Below are 21,738 nucleotides of genomic sequence, written 5' to 3' on the forward strand. Positions count from 1 at the left end.
CCAATAGGATCTCTGATTTGGATTTGCAGCATTTTCAACATTCCACTCTCGCATTAAACACCTATCTATTGTCAGAAATCTTTAAAATATCTAAGCAGAATAAGTGGGCTAAGGAGTGTCAATAGGAGAGAAAGAATGTGTAAGAGATCTTTTACTTTCATAATCATTGTGCCTGTGAACATTTCTTTCTTACTGACAAAATTACTATGTTCTGAATCATTTATTTTTCCTTATGAATTCAAAATTCAGGAGAAACCCAGTTGTCCCCACAAAGCTTCCTCATTGTTCTAATAATGATGGGAATGACAGTCGTTCTCCCCAAGACGCTACTACATGAAAATCTGCATCCTTCTGATATTTATTTTCTTAAAATTGTTGGGCTCTTACTTTATACCTTGCAATTGATATTTTTTTTAACTTTGATTCAACTTTGGTGCAGTTGAATGTGAATTGGCTTGAGGATTCATCTTTGCTTTTCATTCTGAAATTGCTCTCAAGCAAATTCAATGAATTCAACTCTAATGAGAAAACAAAGCAATTAAAAGTCTACATTTTAATTCACTAATTTGAATGCTCTGTGCATTTATCCTCATTCTTACCCTCATCCACAATTCAAGCTCAATTTTCTGCCACATAATCAAAAATAAATGTGCTGATGATGTTTCCACACCTGCGTCGAATACACATTGGCTGAATCTGTGCTCGTGCAAAAGATAATTCAACTATTGCTTCCCTTAAAATGGATGGAGCATCAAAAGGGTAAACTAAGCTCTAGAAGCCACTTGTGAAATCCAGCAATAGTTCAATGAGGAGCTCACGACAGCCTCATTTTAAGCCAGCATATTTTCATTTCAAATTATTAAGTTCAAGTTCAAGTTGCTATTTATTTATCATCTGATTTTACCAGTGCAACCCGGTAAGACAGTGTTTTCAGTCCACAGTGCTTAACAGTGGAAACACACATGCAGCATAACACCTACAGACAAATACAGCAGATATATACTGTTACGAGTCCAGAGGACCCCAAAACCCAGCAGCAATAGATATATACCATGACAAAGGGTTACTTAAACAAAAGTTGCTTTTAATTATCTTTGAACATGAAAATAGAATCAAACTTTAATCTATCTCATTGACTCACTTAACCTACTTAACCCCCTTCTAATTCGAAGCGCATGTGTATGTAATGTGTGTGTAAGTTCAGCAAAGTTCTTTTGTTCACAGTCCAATCTCACTGGTTGCTAGCAATGCTTACACTGTGCACAGAAGTTAACATTAATAAAGTTCACCAGGCTTTGGTGCTTAACAGGCAAATGATTACCACTCAGAAGGATTCCTGTTGGTTTTCAGAGAGAGAGTTTTTTCTTGTTCCAGGACATCCACCTTCGATTCCTTATTAATCAGCCACTCCAGTGTCTTGCTGACGTAACTTTCCCCCTTCAGGGTTCTCCATATGATGACCTCTTTCTTTCAGGTCTCCACAGACTTCCTTTCTGTTTCTCCTATTCTAAGGGAAACACCGGAGACAGTAAATTCTGTTTTCCAGACAAAGCTGCCATTGCATGTTGTTACATTTGTTGCCTTTGCAAATAATAGCCCATTCTGAGTTTCTGGGGACTCTTGCAAAAGCTCCTGCAAAACTTTGGTGTTTTAAAGTGATTGTGTGTGACAAACCTTTCCCAATTTAACTCCCAAATACCTTCATAAACTCTGTCACAATGTATATATTGAAAATAAACATTATTAAAAATTGTGGAAACTTGGAGAGTTTGTTTAGCAGTTCATTAGTTATTCAACAGTTTTTAAAAATTTGCTCCCCATATTTTACATATTGTAGCTTTACGTTATGAAAGTGTTTACTAAACCTCAAACCTTCTCAAATCCTTGGTAAATATATCCATTTTTAATATGTTAAAGGCTAAATTTAATTGAACATATTTTTTACTTTAACTCTTTTTTTTCTTTCTTTCTATAACTCATTCTTTTTGTTGTTGGGTTTATTATTTTGGGGGGAGGGTGTAGGAGGAATGGCGGGAATACTGTGTATTATTATTGTTTATATAATAAAGAAAGATATTTCTGCATTTGGCATTAATACATGTTTGAAATTTAAATATAATTTTAAAACAAAAAGTCATTCAGCAGTCTCTCTACCTATAGGAAGTTCCTGTTTCTCAGACTGGTCGTTCTGACTCCAATACTTCTGTATCTCTTACCTGAGAGAAGTAGCTGGAAGATGCTGTGTGTGGGGTGGTAGGGGGTCCTCAATGATTTTACAAACCCTCTTTAAACAATGATCCCAGTGATTTTCCCTGGTAGTTTTACATTCCTGTGGATTGACCTCCAATCCAATGATCTACAGCAACCACACCACAATGTGATGCAGTCCGCCAGGATGCTCTCGATAGAGTATGTGTAAAACATTGATAGAATGGTGACTGGCAGCCTTACCTGCTTCAGCTTTCTAAAGAGGTTCACCTTCCTGATGAGTGAGGAGATGTTGTGTGTCCAGGAAATGTCATTTCTTAAGTGGACTCCAAGGATCTTGGTTTTCTCTTCTCTCTCCACCATCAAGCTATTAAAGTGTAGTGGATGATGGTTTTTACTGGTGCTCCTGAAGTCCACAATCATCTCCTTTTTCTTGTCCATGTTTAGACTCGTGGTTATTCTCGCTTCAGTTCGTGAGAATGTCTACCTTTCCTCATTGACTCATCATTGTTGCTGATGAGGCCAAATACTGTCACATCATCTGTTGGAGCTGCATCTGGCATTTCAATCATAGGTCAGTAGCATGAACAGGAGCGGGCTGAGGACACAATCCTGAGGACTGCCAGAGCTCAGTGTGATAGTTCTCTGTTCTGCTTCCAACCTGAACAATTTGTGGTTTTCTGTTATGGAATCCAGATAAAGAGAGGGGTGCTGAGTCCCAGTGAGAACAGTTTCTCCACCAGCCTCTGGGGTTTGATAGTATTAAATGCTGAGCTGAAGTCAATGAACAGCAGCCTGGCATGTGAGGCCTCATTCTCCCGGAGGGTCAGAGCAGAGTGGAGGGACAAAGCAATAGAATATTCAGTGGAACCCTTCTATTTGGTGGTGAAATGAATCAAGTGTCCCTGGGAAGTGTGCTTTGATACGTTCCATCACCAGATGCTCAAAATATTTCATAATTGTGCCACTGGGCATTAGTAATTGAAGCCTCTAACTGTCACCTTCTTTGGTACCTAGATGACGGTGGCTGACTTGAAACCAGTGGGGATGATGGACTTCTGCAATGACATGTTGAAGATGTCCCTAAGGGTGTCCAGCAGTTGTTCTGCTCAGTCCTTCAGTACTCAACCAGGTATGTTGTCTGTTACCACTGCTTTCATCTTGAGTAAGATTTTCTTGAACTCGGAGATGGAGATTTCTTTGGTGTCAGCCTGCTCATCTTGTCAAAACTTGCATTGAAAATGATCAGGCTATCCAGAAGGGCATCATTATTCTTTACTCACAAGATTATCTGATGATTTGTTGTTCTTATTGTTTTGATACCTTGCCACATGCACCTCATGTGACTGGTGTGGCAGAGCTGACTGTGGATCTTCTGTGTGTTCCCATGCTTTTCCTTCTGGATTTCATGGGAGAGTTTAGCCCTGGCTGATCTTAGTGCCATTTTGTCCGGAAGGCTGCATCCTAAGATCTGAAAAATGCATGGACATCTGCGTCCAACCATGTTTCTGGTTTGCCCTGGCTGTGTGGTATTTGACCTCTGTAACATCCTTGCTATACTTGCTAATGCAGCTTGAATACTCATCAGTGTTTACCCAGCCATTGTACATGGCTGCCTCCCTGAAGCAGCTCACTTCCATGGTCTCAAAGCAGTCCTGGATCACTCCTGTGCCTGCCCCCCCCCTCCCAACCCAACGCAAGGCCATGGCCTGATCTCCCTGCGTACTGTTTTCGCTTGTTTTATCAATGGTCAGAATGCTGTGGTTAGCAAGGTGGATATGTACACTAAGTATCCAAACATAATAGTTTGTACAAAGTTATATTCAGGAAATTGCAATGAAAGCAGGAAGATGAATATTTGATTGAAAAAGAAAACCACTCATTACAATGGTAATCATTTTAACTTCAAAGCATTAATGAAACCTTTTATGAGCTATAAATCTCCCTGGACCACTTCACCACTTTCAGCTAATGATGGTTGCAATTTAACAAAGGACTCAAAAGCTTTCCCATTGATAATGAAGGAGACAGCAGACAAAATATCCATCTAACTTGTCATCTTCAGAGCATATACCTTATTAGAACAAAATAAATAATCATTGTTTTCTGGACTGACTCAACATTTCTTCTGCATAGCCTTGGAATTTGAATTATTACACAGACAGACAACCATCAAGGAGAGTTTCTCTGAATGTGTCTAATGTTTTCTGCCTGATGCTGAAATTTACTTTTTAATGATCAACCTATCAACGTGTACAATTAAACCTGCTGAAAAGATCCAAAATCGTTACAGGGATGCAACGTATTTGCAGAGTCATTTGTAGATTGGGAAAGAGGCAGTGGAGGAAGTGTAGGGTGGAAAGCACCTTGGTCAATATAAATATTCAGCAACTCTCCAGAGGTATTTTGCATTTTGTAAGAAATTAATATTTGAAGCAGCACGGTTAGTGTGGAGGTTTTCACAATGCCATTATGACATCAGCGAACTGGTTCAAATCCAGCACTGTCTGTAAGGAGTTGTAGATTCTTCCCATGACCAGCATGGATTTTCCCAGGTGCTCCAGTTTCTTCTCACCCCCCAAAACCGTCAGGGCCTGGTAGGTTACTTGGGTGTAATTGTGCGGCATGTGTTTCAATGGCCAAAATCAACTTCTACCTTGTAATTTTTTTTAAAAAGTGCTGATTAAACCCAAGTCCCGTCTGTTCTCTTAGGTGGATGCATATAATAAAACAGCACTGCTTCAACAAATAACAGTATAAATTCCCCCTGTGTTCTGGCCAAATATTTATTCCTGACTTAACATAATTTTTCCACAGACCATTTGTCATTACCATGTTTTTGTTTATTGATCTATGCAGTGAAGAAATTAGCAAGCTCTTTCCATAAGTTGTGACCATGACTCTACTTCTTTTGGCTGTGAAACACTTTGAAAAATCCTGAGTTCAGGAAACCTGTGATTCAAATTCAAGTTTTTTTTTTCTCTGATGGCAACAGACTTTACAAAGTTAAACAAATTCTGTTGGCATGGCATTTCTGCATCAAGCTTTATAAGTATCCCAGATGGAAAAAAATACATTGGTAATCCCTTAAAAGTGACATGTTAAATGGATGGGTTCATCCTCAGTATCCTTTACTATAAACTGGAAAGCTTTTGAGCCTTTTGTTAAATTGCTGCTATAATTAGATGGATGGGACTAAGTAGTCCAGAGAGATTTACAGCACACAAAAGGTTTCACTAATGCTTTGAAGTTGAAATTATTGTCATTATAACGAGGGATATATTTTCTTAAAATCAGATTCATCTTCCTGGGTTCATAGCAATTTCATGAATAATAGTTTAGGTACACGCTACTTAATATAATCAGTTCAAAGGAAATTACATTGGACGAAAGTCAGCCCGTAGCCACTAAGCAATTTCATCCTTCAGATAGTTACTGCTCTGCATCAGATGCTCAGTCTACTATTCCTGTATCAGGTCTTCATTTATGGCCAGCAATTATTTCATTAATCAAGTGTGAAACAGCCATCTTAGTCAGCACAGATGTGGGGGCTTTCATCAGAGGATTTTTTTAAAATTAAGTGCCAGAAAAAACAGAGCCTGAAGTCCAAATGTCATATCCTTTGTTCTAACATGAAACATTCAAACCAGTTAATTACACTGCAGCAATGAACCAGTGGGTCCCTTTTGAAGTGGCTGAGGTTCGAACTCACCCATCCTGGAATGTTGGCCAAATAAGGTAAACTGGAAGCATAGCCATCACATTTTCTGTTCATCTGCCTTTGTTGCACCAAAATTGGAGAGTCTAAAATTTAACTGTAAAATAGACAGTTACACACTGAGTACACACTGAGATCATTTCAAAAGTACCTCAAAAATTGATGATCTCTCCACCCATGAGAGGAGGGCAACAAGTACAGGGGATGGCAATGCTATTCATCTTTCATGTGGTGATTGTGTTGCTGGGGTGAGAGTTCAAATTGTGTGTGTGTGTGTGTGTGTGTGTGTGTGTGTGTATGTATACACTCCTGCACATGCAAAAGGCATGTGTGTGATTTCTCTCAATACTAACTGTCTGCTGCACTCATTACAACATTATTGCCCATTAAAAATGGTTGGAAAACAGATTTCAGATTTATTGTCAGAGTACAATCATGACATCACATACAACCCTGAGATTCATTTTTTTTAGTGCAGGGATGGAAGAATTATCACTAATTGGTAGTGCAAAGAACAAAACATAAACAAATGTAAACAGATAACAAATATAAATAAACAGAGAAAACAAAGAGAATCAATAAATTGCACAAATAAGATTCCTTAAATGAGTCTCTGAGTTTGTCATTGAGGAATCTGATGGTGGAGGGATATCAGCTGTTCCTGAACCTGGTGGGTGCGAGTCTTGTGGCACCTATATTTATTTCCTGATGGCAGCAGTGAGAACAGACCGTGTGCTGGGTGGTGAGGGTCTTTGATGATTGTTTCTGTCCTCCAACGGCAGTATTACCTGTAGGTGTACTTGATAGTGGAGAGGGTTTTCTCTGTGATTCCTGGGCTTTATGCTCAGGGGCTATTGGTGTTCCCATACCAGACCATGATTCAGCTAGAAATTTTCCAGGGTTTCTGACGTCATACCAATCTCTGCAAACTGCTGAGGAAGTAGAGGCACTGACGTGATTTCTTCTAGATGCCATGGTCCAGGAAAGATCCTCTGAGATAGTGAATCTCAAGAACCTAAATTTGCTCATCCTCTCCACCTCTGATTCCCAATGATCACTGGATTGTACAGCTCAGGCTTTCCTTTTGTGAAGTCAACAATCAGCTCCTTAGTTTTGGTGACATTGAGTGCAAGTTGTTGTTGGTGCACCATTCAGCCAAGTTTTCAATCTCCATCCTGTATGCTGTGGCCTCCCCTTTCTTTATACAACCCACTACTAGCAGGGGGTGTTGAATGCATTGATGAACATCATGGTACTCATGCCCACATATATACTCTATTTACCACCTGCACATAACATACCTATATTCAATTTTTACACACGGAAGAAAATAAAACATTCACACATGGTTATTCTCCAGCAAATCTCATTATCTTCTAACCCAGAGTATTCTTCGGATTTTACTTCCTCCAGTTCTCTTTCGCCATTGTTAACCATTCACTTTCTCTTGATCTATATCCACTCAATTTATTCTATCACTCCAAATCTCATCCCCTCTTCTCTCCTCATTCATCCTAGGCCATCAACTTCTTACCAATTTGCTTCAGCCATCTCTTCCTCATCAATTATCCTTTTCACTTCATAGAAACTTCCACTTTCTCTTTCACTCCACTATGCCTTAAAGAAGGCTCACTTTCCAACTCTCCCTCCCCCTCCACCATCACTCTTCATTCTTTGGAATTCTCCAATCCACACTTGCTCTACCTCCCTGAGGCACTTGCAGCCACTTGACTTGATTTATGACTACAGGTACTCCTTGATATGCATCTGAGTTCCATTCTGGATGACCGGTCATAGCTCAGAATCTATGTCGGAATTGCCCTACCTGAGGTACTGAAATTATTGATTTGCTTCTGTTGTCTATCTCACAATTCTTCTTATTCTCTGTTGCTGGGGACCATGAGTACACTGCGGTCTCTACTGGCCACAAATCTATCTGACCATCAGAATATTGAGCAAGAGAATCAGAAAAAATGGGGACACAAGGAGTTAAAATGTGGTGAAATATCTCAGTATGGCAGCCACCAAGGCCAGCGCTCATAAGTCATTGGACACCAGTCAACATGGCGGCCACCATAGATAGGCCCAATTTTCACAGTAATCGCACAAGTTTTATATTTTTTTTAAAATTTCGGTCGTATGTGTGGACTGACATATGTTGCATAGGTCACAAGTCTGTTGTTATTCTAATACAGTTGACTGCATTGATATCAGGAAAAAAAAGATTTATCATATTTTATTAATTTAGTGTCCACAAGTAAAAATCTTACTGCAATCATTTGATCTACATGGACATTGCTCATATAATTTACGATTCCCACTAAATACCTCCTCTGTCTATATACTTGGATAACTTCAGCAAGATTCTACTAGTCATTCTCATACTCAATCATGGTCTGATGATTCTAGCTCTCTCACTCAATCAAAAATGATTTACTCTTTTTTTCTTGAAGTATTCCTTCCTGCTTTAATTGCTACCTTTCCACATTTCTCTCCAAATTAAACTGAACAAAGCTCAATTTTGTTCAATTGCCTTATATGTCTCTTCCCAGGTCTCATCCAGCTCTAGCCTCAAGGGTTTTTGAGGGAGCTGGAGCAGGCCGGATTCTTGGACTGAGCGGTTGGCACTGAAAAGGGATTGGAAGTGTTCTGACCATTGATTGAGGATGGAGATCTTGTCGCTGAGGAGGATTTCGCCATCTGAGCTGCACAGAGGGCTTTGGACTTGGGGTGAGGGGCCGTACACCGCCTTTAATGTCTCATAAAAACCCCTGAAGTCGCCAATGTCGGCGCTAAGCTGGGTTCGTTTGGCGAGGCTAGTACACCACTTATTTTGGATCTCCCGGAGTTTGCACTGAAGGTGGCTGCATGCGAGATGGAAGGCTCGTGTTTTTTCTCTGGCCAGGAAGGCTTTGCAAGGTGAGCCTGGTGGGCAGATCGCTTCTTTGCCAGCAGCTCCTGGATTTCCTGGTTGTTTTTGTTAAACCAGTCCTTATTTTTACTGGAAGAGAAGCCCAGTATCTCTTCAGTGGATTGCAGTATGGCCGTTTTCAGCTGATCCCAGAGGGTTTCAGGAGACGTGTCCGTGAGGCAGTTTGCATCCTCAAGCTTTGCTTGGAGGTTTGCCTGGAAGTTTCCTCTCACTACGTGTGACTGCAAGTTTCCAACATTGAACCTCTTTCTGGGGGCTCCACTGTTCTTGAACTTTGGCTTGAAGTGAAGGTTGAGCTTGCAGCGAACAAGCCGGTGGTCAGTTTGGCATTCCACACTGGGCATGACCCTGGTGTGGAGCACATCTCGTTTGTCTCTTCCTCGCACCAGAACGTAGTCCAGGAGGTGCCAGTGTTTGGATCGGGGATGCATCCAGGTAGTCATCAGGCTGTCTCTCTGCTGAAAAAGGGTGTTAGTAATGACAAGCCGCTGTTCTGCGCAGAGTTCCAAAAGGAGGCGCCCGTTGTCATTGCACTTGCCGTCACCATGCTTGCCAAGGATTCCTGGCCAGGTTTCTGAGTCTTTGCCGACACGAGCGTTGAAGTCGCCAAGGATGACAACCTTGTCGGCTGTAGGGGTGCATTTGATGAGGTTGTGCAGATCAGTGTAGAACTTGTTCTTTTCTGCTGGTTCCGCCTGAAGGGTTGGAGCAGAGACACTGATGAGAGTGACGTGTCGCTTGTTTTGAAGGGGGAGTCGCATGGGCATGATCCGGTCAGAGTGGCCTGTCGGGAGGTTTTCGAGTTTGGAGGCAATGGAGTTCTTGACCATGAAGCCAACACCAGATAGGCGTCATTCAGACTGAGGCTTGCCAGACCAGTAGAGCGTGTAGCCCGCGCCGTGTTCTTGGAGGCTGCCTACATATGCAAGGCAGACTTCGCTGAGAGCGGCTATGTTGATGTCAAGTCTGAGGAGTTCATGTGCGATGAGAGCAGACCGACGTTCAGGTTGGTGGCTGTCAGCCTTGTCTAGCATGGTTCTGATGTTCCAACATGCTAGCTTGAGTTTGTGTGCATCTTTTGAGGGGGAGGACCTGTCCTCGGGCCTGCGCAAAGGAGATTTTAAGTGGAGTGCAGTGTGCACAGTACTGGCCCCACCCTTTACACCCATGGTTCGTGTGCCGTGGCCAAGCAAGCTGGGACATGGCAGCGAGGTCCTTGGGTCGTAGGTTTTATATCGGAGTGACCTTCTCCTATGCAGGTTGCTTAACTGGGCTGAAGAGGCCTGCCTCCCCTTTTAGGTCAAACCATTTCTGGAGATCTACGACCGCTGTCCCCAGTTATGGAGTGGTGCACCCTGGAATCGGCCTGTGTGCGTTTACTCCTGCCGTGGCTGAGTAAAGGGGATGCAGCATTGGTTGAGGATCAGAAAGAAAAGTTCTAGTAGAAATTTTTTTAAGACTGGAGAGAACTCTGCAATGGAGTTCACAGTTGTTAGTGTTTAGACTATTGGTTTTTGAGGTGTGTATTAAACTTTGAAATACACTAAACAGTTCTCATTGACCGCTCCCAGCCCAGGGCTCGGCTGCCAACGGTCGGGCTGTGGGGGCTGCCGGGGTTTGCCTGGCGATGGCGGCCTATGTTCGGTGCTCGGGCAGCAGTGCGGGCAGGCCCAGTCTCGGCTGGCTGTCTCTGTCCGCGATGCGGCTGTTACCTCAGGCAGACTCAGGCAGGACCTCGGGCCCCCCGGGCGGCAGCGGGTCCTTGGGCCTCCGGCGGCGGCAGCAACAGGAGTGCATGGTATTTAAACAAGCAATTAACCAATGAATGATTTATCATGAAGACAGGGGAACTTTGAAACATTTCCTTCTTCAAGTTTTCCTTCTAAACAAATGCAGATTTCTATGCTACTCCTTTTGAAACAGGATCTTATGGAGAAATCAGTGGATGTTTAATCCTGCTAAACAAAAACAACTCTCAATTAAATGCAAAGCAAGATGGGGTTTATTGTTAAGCAATAATTCTAATGGTCTAATGGTGTTCGTTACAAGATAAACATAAAGCTCAACTCAACAATTGTATATTCCACTGTCATGCAAATATCTTTGACCTCAATGAGCATATATTAATAAGCACGTGGAAAATATCATTCGCATTTGACACTGATCAATATCAACCCACAGGAACTCAGGAAGAATTCAACAGGTCAAACAATATTAATGGAAAGAAATGGATACATAACTTTTTGGACAGGGACATTTTTTTCAGTCTAGATAGTGTCCTGACCTGAAACATTAACTATCCATTTCTCTTTGTGAATGCTGCCCAAACCGTTGATTCTCTCTTGCTTTCCTTTGTTCAAGGTTCCAGTATCTACAGTCTTTGTGTTTCTCTTTGGCACATAGAAATGGTCATATTTCCTATTTCGACCTCCATCATTATGAAATGTTTCAAGAATCTGGTGATGGAATGTATCAAAGCACACCACCCAGAGACAGTGGACCCATTACAAACTGCCTACTGATGGAACTGTTCCACTGACGATCCTTGTTCCTCCATTCCATCCTGACCCACTTGATGTCTCATATGCCAAACTGCTGTTTATTAACTTACCTCGACATTCAATATAATCATACCCCAGAGGCAGGTGGAAAATCTGTCCTCACTGGGACTCAACAGTCCCATCTGTAACTGCGATTCTGGGCTTTCAAACAGAAAGACTGCACTCTGTCCAGATTGGCAGCAGAACGTCGAGCACCATCATGCTAAGATTAGCTTAACGCTGAGTGCTCAGTCTGCTCCTCTTCACACTACTGACCCACGACTGAAATTCCAGACCCACATTCAAAAGAGTCTTGAGGTTTGCTGATGACACAACAGTAACTGGCCTCATCAACAACAACGATGAGTGGAAATACAGAGAAGAAGTGGAATATTTTGTGAAATGGTGAGAGAATAATGATCTGAGTCTCAACATGGACAAGACAAAGGAGATGATTGTGGACTTCAGGAGGACCAAGGATGACCACTCTCCACTGCATATTAATAGCTTGACAATAGAGAGAGCGTAGAGCACTAGGTTTCAGGGAGTCATTTTAAGGAATGACCTATCCTGAACATATAACGTCTCACTTGACACAAGAAGGCTGAGGTGGGCAAGATTACCATCCACCATTATGTCAACTTTCTTCAGAAGCTCTTTGGAGAGCGTACTTGCCGGCTGCATCACAGTGTGGTACATTTACTGAAGAGCATTAGATCAGAGATCAATCTACAGGACCATAAAAATGGCAGACAGGATCATTAGGGTCACCCTTTCCCCCCCCCCCCCCATTGAAGGGAATATACTGGGATCATTATTGAAAGTGGGATTACAAAATCAAGGAGGACTCCTACCACTCCACACACAGCATCTTCTAGCTACTCTTATCAGGAAAAATATAGACCAGATTTGGAGCCAGAGCCAACAGGCTGAGGAATAGCTTCTTCCCATGGGCAGCGAGACTGCTGAATGACTGCTAAAACAACACTATGACTACTATTTATTCAGAATATATATTTTAAGATGTGTACATAGAAACTGTGTGTGTGTGTGTATATATATATATATATATAATTTGCATGTGTATAATGTCTATACAAGTATTTTGCACTCTTCTGCACTGTGAACTGGAGAATGCCATTTTATAGGATTGTACTAGTACAATCGGATGACAAATAATCTTGAAATTGAACCATGATTGTACCCTTGATGGGATTTCACTGCATTTCTGGCAAATCATGCAGATAAATACAGTTTCTTCAAATTTTTTAACATTGATTGGACATCATACTAAACTTCTGACAGTACTGTTATGTTGACCTTTGCAATGCCATAGCATTACAGAAAAGTCCCTTCAGCCCAACTCATTCATGACTAACAAGTAGGGATTCTGAGATAGTCATATTTACCTGTACATTGTCCATTTTATTCAAAGAACTTCCTCTCTCTAAATGTGTCCAAATATCTTTTAAATGTCAGAATTATGCTGAAGTGCCAGTTGATGAAGTAGACAAAGACGATGTGGTCAAACAATAATCATAGCTGTTATTAGCAGAAACTCATGGTACAATAATGAAAGACAATAGTTATATCCAAGAGGAGTGTCCTTAACAGTAGAGATAATGCACAGCCAATGTTAGTACAGCAAGGCTTGCCAGAGTGGAGACAGGCAGCTTGGCAGACCACAGTCTCCCCCCGGCAGAAGAGGGGTTAAAATCAAAAGGACAGCTGGTAGGAAAGATTGAAGCAAGCGATATATGGATACCATGTTTGGCCTTGAGATACTCTAACAGCCAAAATACGCCAGTATCTAGCAAGCAATCAAAATATAATGAGATGTTTTATGAATATGTCACCCTATCAGGCTGTTTATGAATTCTGGTGCTTCGTCTCAGGTGGCTCCTTTGCAACCTTAGGAACTGGTACAGGTCCTGGGTCAGTAGTATGGGAAGGACTGACTTATGGACCATCTCCAGTGTGAGGCAGTGGAGCCTCAGCATGGCCATCTGAAAGCTGACTAGGGGTCACAAGCTGGGGGGGGTGAGTCCAACCTCTCAGGCTCACTCTGAGTAGGGGTGTGAGGAAGAGGTGAATCAGGCAAGGCCAGATCTCTTAGGGGTACAATGTTAGTACTCCCGTCTGGGAATCTAACATGAGCGTAGTTGGAGTTAGTATGCAGTAGCTGAACTGGTTGGAGTAGGGGGTCTTTTTTACACGTCTGACCGTGGCTCTTCAGCATCATGGTTCCAGGCTCAGATAAACAGGCTGGCCAGTCCATCACAGTTCCTGATTTCCTAGGAAAGGCAAACATACGTTCATGAAGTGTTTGATTTGTTGCAGTACACAATAAAGACCGAATAGAATATAATGCCTCAGGCAGCACTTCCTGCCACCGGGTAACAGGGTAACCATATATTTTTAAAGCAAGATTAACAGTCTTCCAGACTGTAGCATTAGCCCTTTCAACCTGCCCATTGCCCTGCGAGTTGTAGCTCGTGGTACAGCTGGTGGCAATCCCTTTTCATAGCAGGGCTCACTGCAGTTCAGTGCTAATGAATGCTGAGCCTCTATCAGTATGAACGTAATTGGGAAAACCAAAAATGCTGAAAATTCTGTCAAGTGACTTAATGACAGATGCTGACGAGACGTCAGGGCAGGATATCGCAAAAGAAAACCTAGAATATTCATCAATTACGGTAAGGAAATATACATTTTCGTTGTTGGAAGGTAATGGCCCTTTAAAACCTAAATTAATCCTCTCAAAATGTGGGTTGCCTTGATGAGAGTGGCCTCTTGAGCTTTGAAGTATTGCGGTTTGCATTCTGCACAAACAGGACAGCTTTTAGTCAATTTCCTGACTTCTTCCAGAGAATAAGGAAGGTTGATCACCCTTATGTAGTGGAAGAATCTCGTGACCCCTGGGTGGCACAGTCTGCTATGGATCTCTTTTAGCCCCTCCAGCAGAGCACCAGCAGCAGATCGTGACAATGCGTCAGAGGGATCATTTAATCTGCCCGGTCTGTACTGGATCTCATAATTATAAGTTGAGGGTTCTATTCGCCAGCGTGCCATCTTATCGTTTTTAATTTTACTTTTGTGTTTAGTACTGAACATGTAGGCTACAGATTTCTGATCAGTGACAAGAGTACATTTTCTGCCGGCTAGAAAGTGTCTCCAGTAGCAAACAGCTTCAATAATAGCCTGGGCTTCTTTTTCAATGGCAGGATGTTTAAGTTCTGGTCCACGTAACGTTTCCACTTGGAATGGGACATCCTCATCAATGCAAGAGAGTGCAGCTTTTGCAATATCATCTTTAATTCTCTCGAAAGCCTTCAAGGCCATTGGAGAGAGAAGAAACAGAGGGTGTGCCTTCGTGGCATAGTCCCAAACCCATTTGCAGTAGTAGGAAAAGAATCCCATACACCTTTTAAGGGCTTTTGCTGAGCTTGGGGGTGGTAACTTCTTAAAGGAGGCCATTCTTTCTGGGTCGGGGCGAATTTTGCCCTTGCGGACAATGTAGCCCAGAATGGGTAGCTCTGTTGTGTTGAACACACATTTGCTTTCGTTAAATGTAAGGTTGAGTTCTTCAGCTGTTGCTAAAAAATTCTTTAATTGTTGTCGTGCTCAGCCTGTGTTTTCCCACAGATAGTGACATTATCCAGATAGAGAAATGTACCCTATCTTATCCATTTCCCTCTGAAACATTGACACACCATTAGTGACTCCAAAAGGTACCCTTTTAAACTGGTATAACCTCATTGTTCCATGAGTTTCTGCTAATAATGAAGTTGATGAAGTAGACAAAGACAATGTGGTCAAACAATAATCATGGCTTTTATTAGCAGAAACTCATGGTACAATAATGAAAGACAATAGGTGCATATACAGTTATATCCTTAACAGTTATGTCCTTAACAGTTATGTCCTTAACAGTAGAGATAATGCACTGCCAATGTTAGTACAGCAAGGCTCGCCAGAGGGGAGACAGGCAGCTTGGGAAACATTCACCACATATGCCTTCTTCTACAATTTCCTCTGGCAGTGCATTCTAGACATGAACCACCTTCCAAGATGAAAAGTTTCTCCTCAGGTCCTTCTTAAATCTCTCCCCTCTCACCTTGTACATCAGCCCTCTAGTTCTAGAGTGTTCTACTCTGGGAAACAGACTGTGATCACTCAACTTATCCATGCCTCTCATGATTCTATAAACCTCTATAAGGTCACTCCTCAGCTTCCTGCATTCTGAAGAATAGAGACTCAGCTTAGCTACCCCTGCCCTTAATCCAGGTGAATCTCCCCTGTACCCCTTTCAATTCAATAATGGTCTTCTGAAAGCTGGGTAACCAGAACTGCACACATTACCTATGGTTTCACCAACACCTTGTACAGCTGAATTATGAGGAACTAACTTTTTATCTTCAGTATCCCACCCAATGAAGACAAGCATGCTAAACATCTTCTTCACCACCTTGACCTGCTGAATTGCCACTTTAATGGAACTCTGCTCCACTATTCTCTATATGAACAGTTCCATCCATCATGTAAGTCCTAGCCTGGTTTGACTGAACAAAGTGTATTCAATGTGTAGGAAATATATAATCTACTTATTGAGGACACTTAGAACACTTGTTCTGTGTTCCCATTATAAGCACACTTTGATAGTTGTTAAATCAAATCTGTGTTTAATTAATTGCAGCAAAGACTCATTTGGGTGCTTGGCTAGATTGGTCCAACATCTTGAAACATGTTTATGACCTGCTTTAGTATGTTATTTGGCTAAGTTGACCAAACAATTATTACTGGGAAATCTTCTACAAGCATTCAGGGCACTAGCTATTTCAAGATTTATATCTTGGAGGCATTAAAAAGTTGGTTGAACTCAACAGAAGCAGATGGGATTTGTGTTTGGATTCAGAGGAAGTGCAGAAATCATAACATATTAATTATAATCTTATAGTGAAACCACAATAATGGAGAAACTCAGCAGGTCACCCAGTGTATTTTATAACCCATATTTAAGTAATTCAATTGAATATTTCCAGAAAGCCTTTGATAATGTACCACACATCAGCAAAGTTGAAGAACATAGCATAAAAGGAAAATTGAACTCATGAATATGAAGTTAGTTAAGGTCACGATATATGGAAGGAGGGAGGTGAATACTTGCGATCACCATTGCGGCCAATGATCTATGGTAATGGTTGCGACCTGGAACTGTAAGCCACAGGTTCTATGCTGTGGATGGCTTGTGGACTTTATTGATTTTTTTTGCTTCCTCCTGTATTGCACAGTCAGTTTGTTTACATTCATTATCTATTGTGAGTTCTTTTGATTGGTTACATGTTCACACTGTGCACAGTTTATTTTTTGCACTACCAATTAGTGGCAATTCTGCTGCATCTGCAGGGAAAAAGAATTTCAGGGTTTTATGTGATGTCATGTATGTAATCTGACAATCAGTCTGACATCTGAAAACATGGCAGTGTAATGAAATGCAAAGAGGATTATGATATATATTGCAACAGCAGAGAAACAAACAGTTAGCAATAGGCAACTGCATGGAAGATTACGCTTAATATGGAGACAATTAATTGATTTTTACAAGAAGAATAAGGAGAAATGGGATGGAATTCTAAATTAGTGCTGGAGTAGAAGGACCTAGGGCTATGGAGGCACAAGTTGTTGAATGTGGCGTGATATAATGAGACAGCACCCTATAACAGGCTTTCTCTATAGGGTTTAAAAGGAGGGAAGTTAAGTTGAAACCTGTGTTAAATATTGATCTGCCCGCAGATGGTTCAATTTGGTCACCTCATAAAGGAAAGGATGCAAGGCTACTTGGAGAAAGACCAGAAAAAAAAAATATTAGACATGTTCTTTTGATGAAAGGCTGCAGTTAGAACGATAGACAATTCTCCCCAGGCATGCACAGTTAGCGTGGAGGCGAGTACAACATTGTTACACTTCCAGTTACTGGATTTCGGTCTGTAAGGAATATGTATAATTTCCTGTTTCTGTGAGGATTTCCTCAGGGGGGCTTCGGTTTCCTCCTGGCATTCAAAAAGTTCCAGGGATGTAGGTCAATTGGGTGTAACTAGGCAGCACGGGCTCCTGGGCTGAAAGGGCCTGTACTGTGCTCTAGGTCTAAATTTAAAAGTAAAAAATGATAAGGCTGATATGAGTATTAAAGGTAGCATATAAAATGCTGGAGGCTGAATGCAGAGAGCATGAGGAGGCTATTTCAGTCAGTAGAGGGGTCAAGGAAAAGTAGGAAGAAAGTTGACAATAAGAAAACATTTTTTTTAATGCAGTGATTGGTTGGAGACAGGTTTTATTGTTGCCATCATGAGGAAATGGGGTAAATATATGGTGAGGAAAATTTAACATGACTACAAAGAAGTGAAGGCTGTTAGAAGAGGTTGAAAATGGTAGAGATGTGGTATAAATGAAATGGGCTAATAGTCTTCCTCTAAACTGTAACATTTAATGATTTCTGTTTGAAAATTGAGCTTTTATGACAATCATCCAATAATTAATCTTTGCATTGAACATTTATCTCCAGTCAACTTTTGGTTTTGTGAACCTATTTTTATTAGTCATGCAATATTGGCCATCATTGCCTGCAATACATCTGTTCCAAGCCTTACAAAACTTGTTCTCCATCTTAAGTATGACCACTTTCCTGATGAAGGGATGGTGCACAAATAATTTACCTTTTATACCCTCTCCCATCCAGCACTGAGCTCCATGATTTTTTAAAATCTTTATTTATTTGTTCAAAATACAGATAATAAGTAACATATATAACAATAATCTAAGCATTAGTGATATATTTTATATATATATAAAAGAAAAAAGAAAGAAAAAAAAAGAAAAAGAGAAAAAAAAAGGAAATCACCCCCCCCCTTTCAGCCAACTCTCCTAAGGAGAGCCATAAAGAGAAAAAAAAATAAAGAAAAATTAAGCATACAAAAAAATGTAAATATTCTGAATATAACAACCACTTATTAATAAAAAAATTATAGTTATCACGCAAAACATATGTGATTTTTTCCATTATTAAAAAATATTTCATCTCATTATGCCATCTATTAATATCAATCATATTCGTGTCTTTCTACATACAAAAGCAAGTTGAAATTTATCTAATCCCAAACCATTCAGAGGTTGCAAACTACCCAGTAAAAATACTGTCGGATCTAAAGGTATTTTAATCTTATACAGGTATTCTATAAACAATTGAATTTTCTTCCAAAAAGTTTGTGTGTACATATATACACATGACCAAACTGCATAGAAAAAGGTTCCAACAGAGTTACCACATCTAAAACACAAATCTGATTCATGAAAACCATACTTTTTTTAGTTTTTCAGGTGTTAAATATAACTGATGTAAAAAAATTATAATTAATCATTGCATAGCGTGCATTTATCAGTCTAATTACACTATCATAACAAATATCTAACCAATCATCATCAGAAAAAAAATAAAACTGATATCCACTTCCCATTTACATTTGCATTTATCCCAACCCTTTTTATCGATACCATCCTGTAATATTTGATACATAAATGAAACATAACCCTTCTCTGGTACCTTCATAAGAAAAGTCTCAAATTTAGTCATTTCAGGTAAAATCATATCTCTTCCAAACGTACGTTTTACCAAAGATTGAATTTGATAACAAAGAAACAAAGAGTTCTTATCAATACCATAACTTTCCCTCATCTGGTCAAAAGATAAAAATTTACCTTCTTTAAAGCAATCTCCCAAATTTTCCACACCTTTAAATCTCCAATGTAATAAACTTCGATTATGTATTGAGAAAGAAATAAGTTGATTATTATACAATGGAGTCAAGGCTGACAATTAACCACTAGAACCTATCATTTTCTTTTTCTTTGTCCACAACTTCATTAAATGTTTTAGTATAGGCACATTATGTTGCTGTAACAAATTTACATTCCATCTAAACAAAAATTGATGTATTTCAAATTCAAAAATATTTGCCATCTCAATTTTGGCTCAACTAAGGGGCCGTTCCAAATCCATCAATGAACTAATAAATTTAAGTTGGGCTGCTTCATAATAATTTTGAAAATGTGGTAAACGTAATCCCCCTAGATCATATTTTCAAGTTAATTTATTCAAGGCTACTCTTGAAAATTTACCTCTCCATAAAAACTCCCTAACCATTTTATTCAAATCTCGAAAAAAAAATATTATCAAGTAAATACGGAATAGATTGAAATAAATATTGTATACGTGGAAAAATATTCGTCTTAATTGTATTTATTCCACCCAATAAATTAATAGGTAAATCTTTCTATTTAATCAAATCAGTTTTAATTTTTTTTAAATTAACGGAACATAATTTAATTTATATAAAGATTGATAATTGACATCCATGATTATACTCAAATACTTAATTCAATCCATCCTTTTCAAATTAAGAATGTTCTTATAAGCTGAATAATCTCCTTCACTCACTGGTAATATTTCACTTTTTTTCCCAATTAACTTTATATCCAGAAAGACGTCCATATTGCATCAGACAGTCCTTCAAATGCAAAAGTGATTGAGCTGGATTTGAGCTCCATGATCATGAATTGCTTTGAGTGATTGGTAATGGAATTGCATCAAAGTGCATCTACAAAGGACATTGGATCTATTCAAGTTTGCTTATTGGACAAAATGATCTGCAAATGATGGAACAGCCATGACCCGCCATTCTATCCTGTCCCACCAAGAGAACAATGCCTCATACACCAGGCTGTTGTTCATTAACTACAGCTTGGCTTTCAACATAATTATATATCAGAGGTTGAAGGATAAAATGTCCTCACTGAGAATTAGAATCCTTTTCTCCAACTGGATCCTGGACTTCTTGATTGAAAGACCACAAAATGTCCAGGTTGCCAACGAAGCACCCAAGCCCCATTACACTGAGCACATGGCTGTGAGATCACTCTGCCACTGTTCACACTGTAAACTCGCATCTGTACTACCAGTTTCAGCTCCAACAGAATTATCAAGTTTACGGATGACACACCTGTAACTGTGGACTGGTATGACATCTTCAGTTTTCAGATTTATTGTCAGTGAGCATAAATAACATCGCATACATCCCTGAGATTCTTTTTTTCCTGATGATAAGGCAGAATTACAGTTTATTGGTAGTGGGGGGAAAAAATTACTCAACATACACATGTAAATAAATAAAAAAATGTAAACAAACTGACTGTGCAAAAAAACCCTAAAGTGCAAATGAAAGAGTACTTAAATGAGTCCCTGGTTGAATTTGTCATTGAGGAGTTGAATGGTGGAGGGGAAGCTGCTGTTCCTACTGGTGCGAGTCTTGTGGCACCCATACCTCTTTCCTGATGGCAGCAGTGAGAACAGAGCATGTGGTGGGTGGTGTGGATCCTAGATGATTGCTGCAGCTCTCCAATGGTAGTGTTCCCTGCAGATGTTCTCAATGGTGGGAAGGGTTTGGCCTGTGATATCCTGGGCTGTTTCTACTATCTTTTGCAGGGTTTTAAGCTTGGGGGTATTGGTGTCCTCAAAACCAGATCATGATGAAGCCGGTCAGCACATTTTCCAACAAACATCTGTAGAAATTTGCCAGGGTTTCCCATGTCATACCACACTTCTGCAAACTCCTGAGGAAGTAGAGTTGCTGTCATGCTTTCTGCATTATTAGTGTGTTGGCTCCAGGAAGCATCATCTGAGAAAGTGATTTCCAATAATTTAATTTTCCTCACCTTCTCCACCTCTAATGCCCAGTGATGGATTGTACAGCTCTGGTTTTCCCTTCCTGAAGACAACAATCAGCTCCTTAGTGACATTGAATACGATTTTATTGTTGGTTCACCATTCAGCCAAGTTTTCAGTCGCCCTCATGTTGGCTGACTCATTGCCCCTTTTTATACAACCCACTACTGTGGTATCATTACTGATCTGTAGATGGTGTTGTTGACATACCAAGCCACACAGTCATAGGTGTACAGTGATTAGACCACGTAGCTAAGAATGCAGCCCTGTGGTCTTATGAAGATTGTGGAAGAGATGTTCTTACCAATCCTCTCTGATAGTGGTCTGGAGGTGAGGAAATCCAAGATCCAATTACACAGCTGGGTGTTGAAGTCCAGGTCTTGGAGTTTACTGATCATTTTTGAGGGGTCATGGCATTAAATGCCAAACTGTAGTCAATAAAGAGCATCCTGATGTATGCATCTTTTCTGAGCAGGTATTCTGGGTGTTTGTGTAGAGCCAGTGAGGTGGCATCCATCATTGACCTATAGGTAACTTGGAATGGATCCATGTCATTGCTCAGACA

The 21,738-nt window shown here is 40.4% G+C and overlaps 1 long non-coding RNA gene across 1 annotated transcript in view; it reads left to right on the forward strand.

Moving 5' to 3' along the window:
• Positions 1–4,743: 4,743 nt before the first annotated feature.
• LOC138752520 (uncharacterized) overlaps positions 4,744–21,738 on the forward strand; it is a 31,320-nt gene continuing 14,325 nt past the window's right edge. The window contains exon 1 of the long non-coding RNA XR_011350721.1: positions 4,744–4,805. This is a non-coding gene — a long non-coding RNA (uncharacterized lncRNA). The remainder of the gene's footprint in view (positions 4,806–21,738) is intronic.

This window comes from Narcine bancroftii, chromosome 1 (genome assembly GCF_036971445.1).
Source record: "Narcine bancroftii isolate sNarBan1 chromosome 1, sNarBan1.hap1, whole genome shotgun sequence".
Lineage (NCBI taxonomy): Eukaryota > Metazoa > Chordata > Chondrichthyes > Torpediniformes > Narcinidae > Narcine > Narcine bancroftii.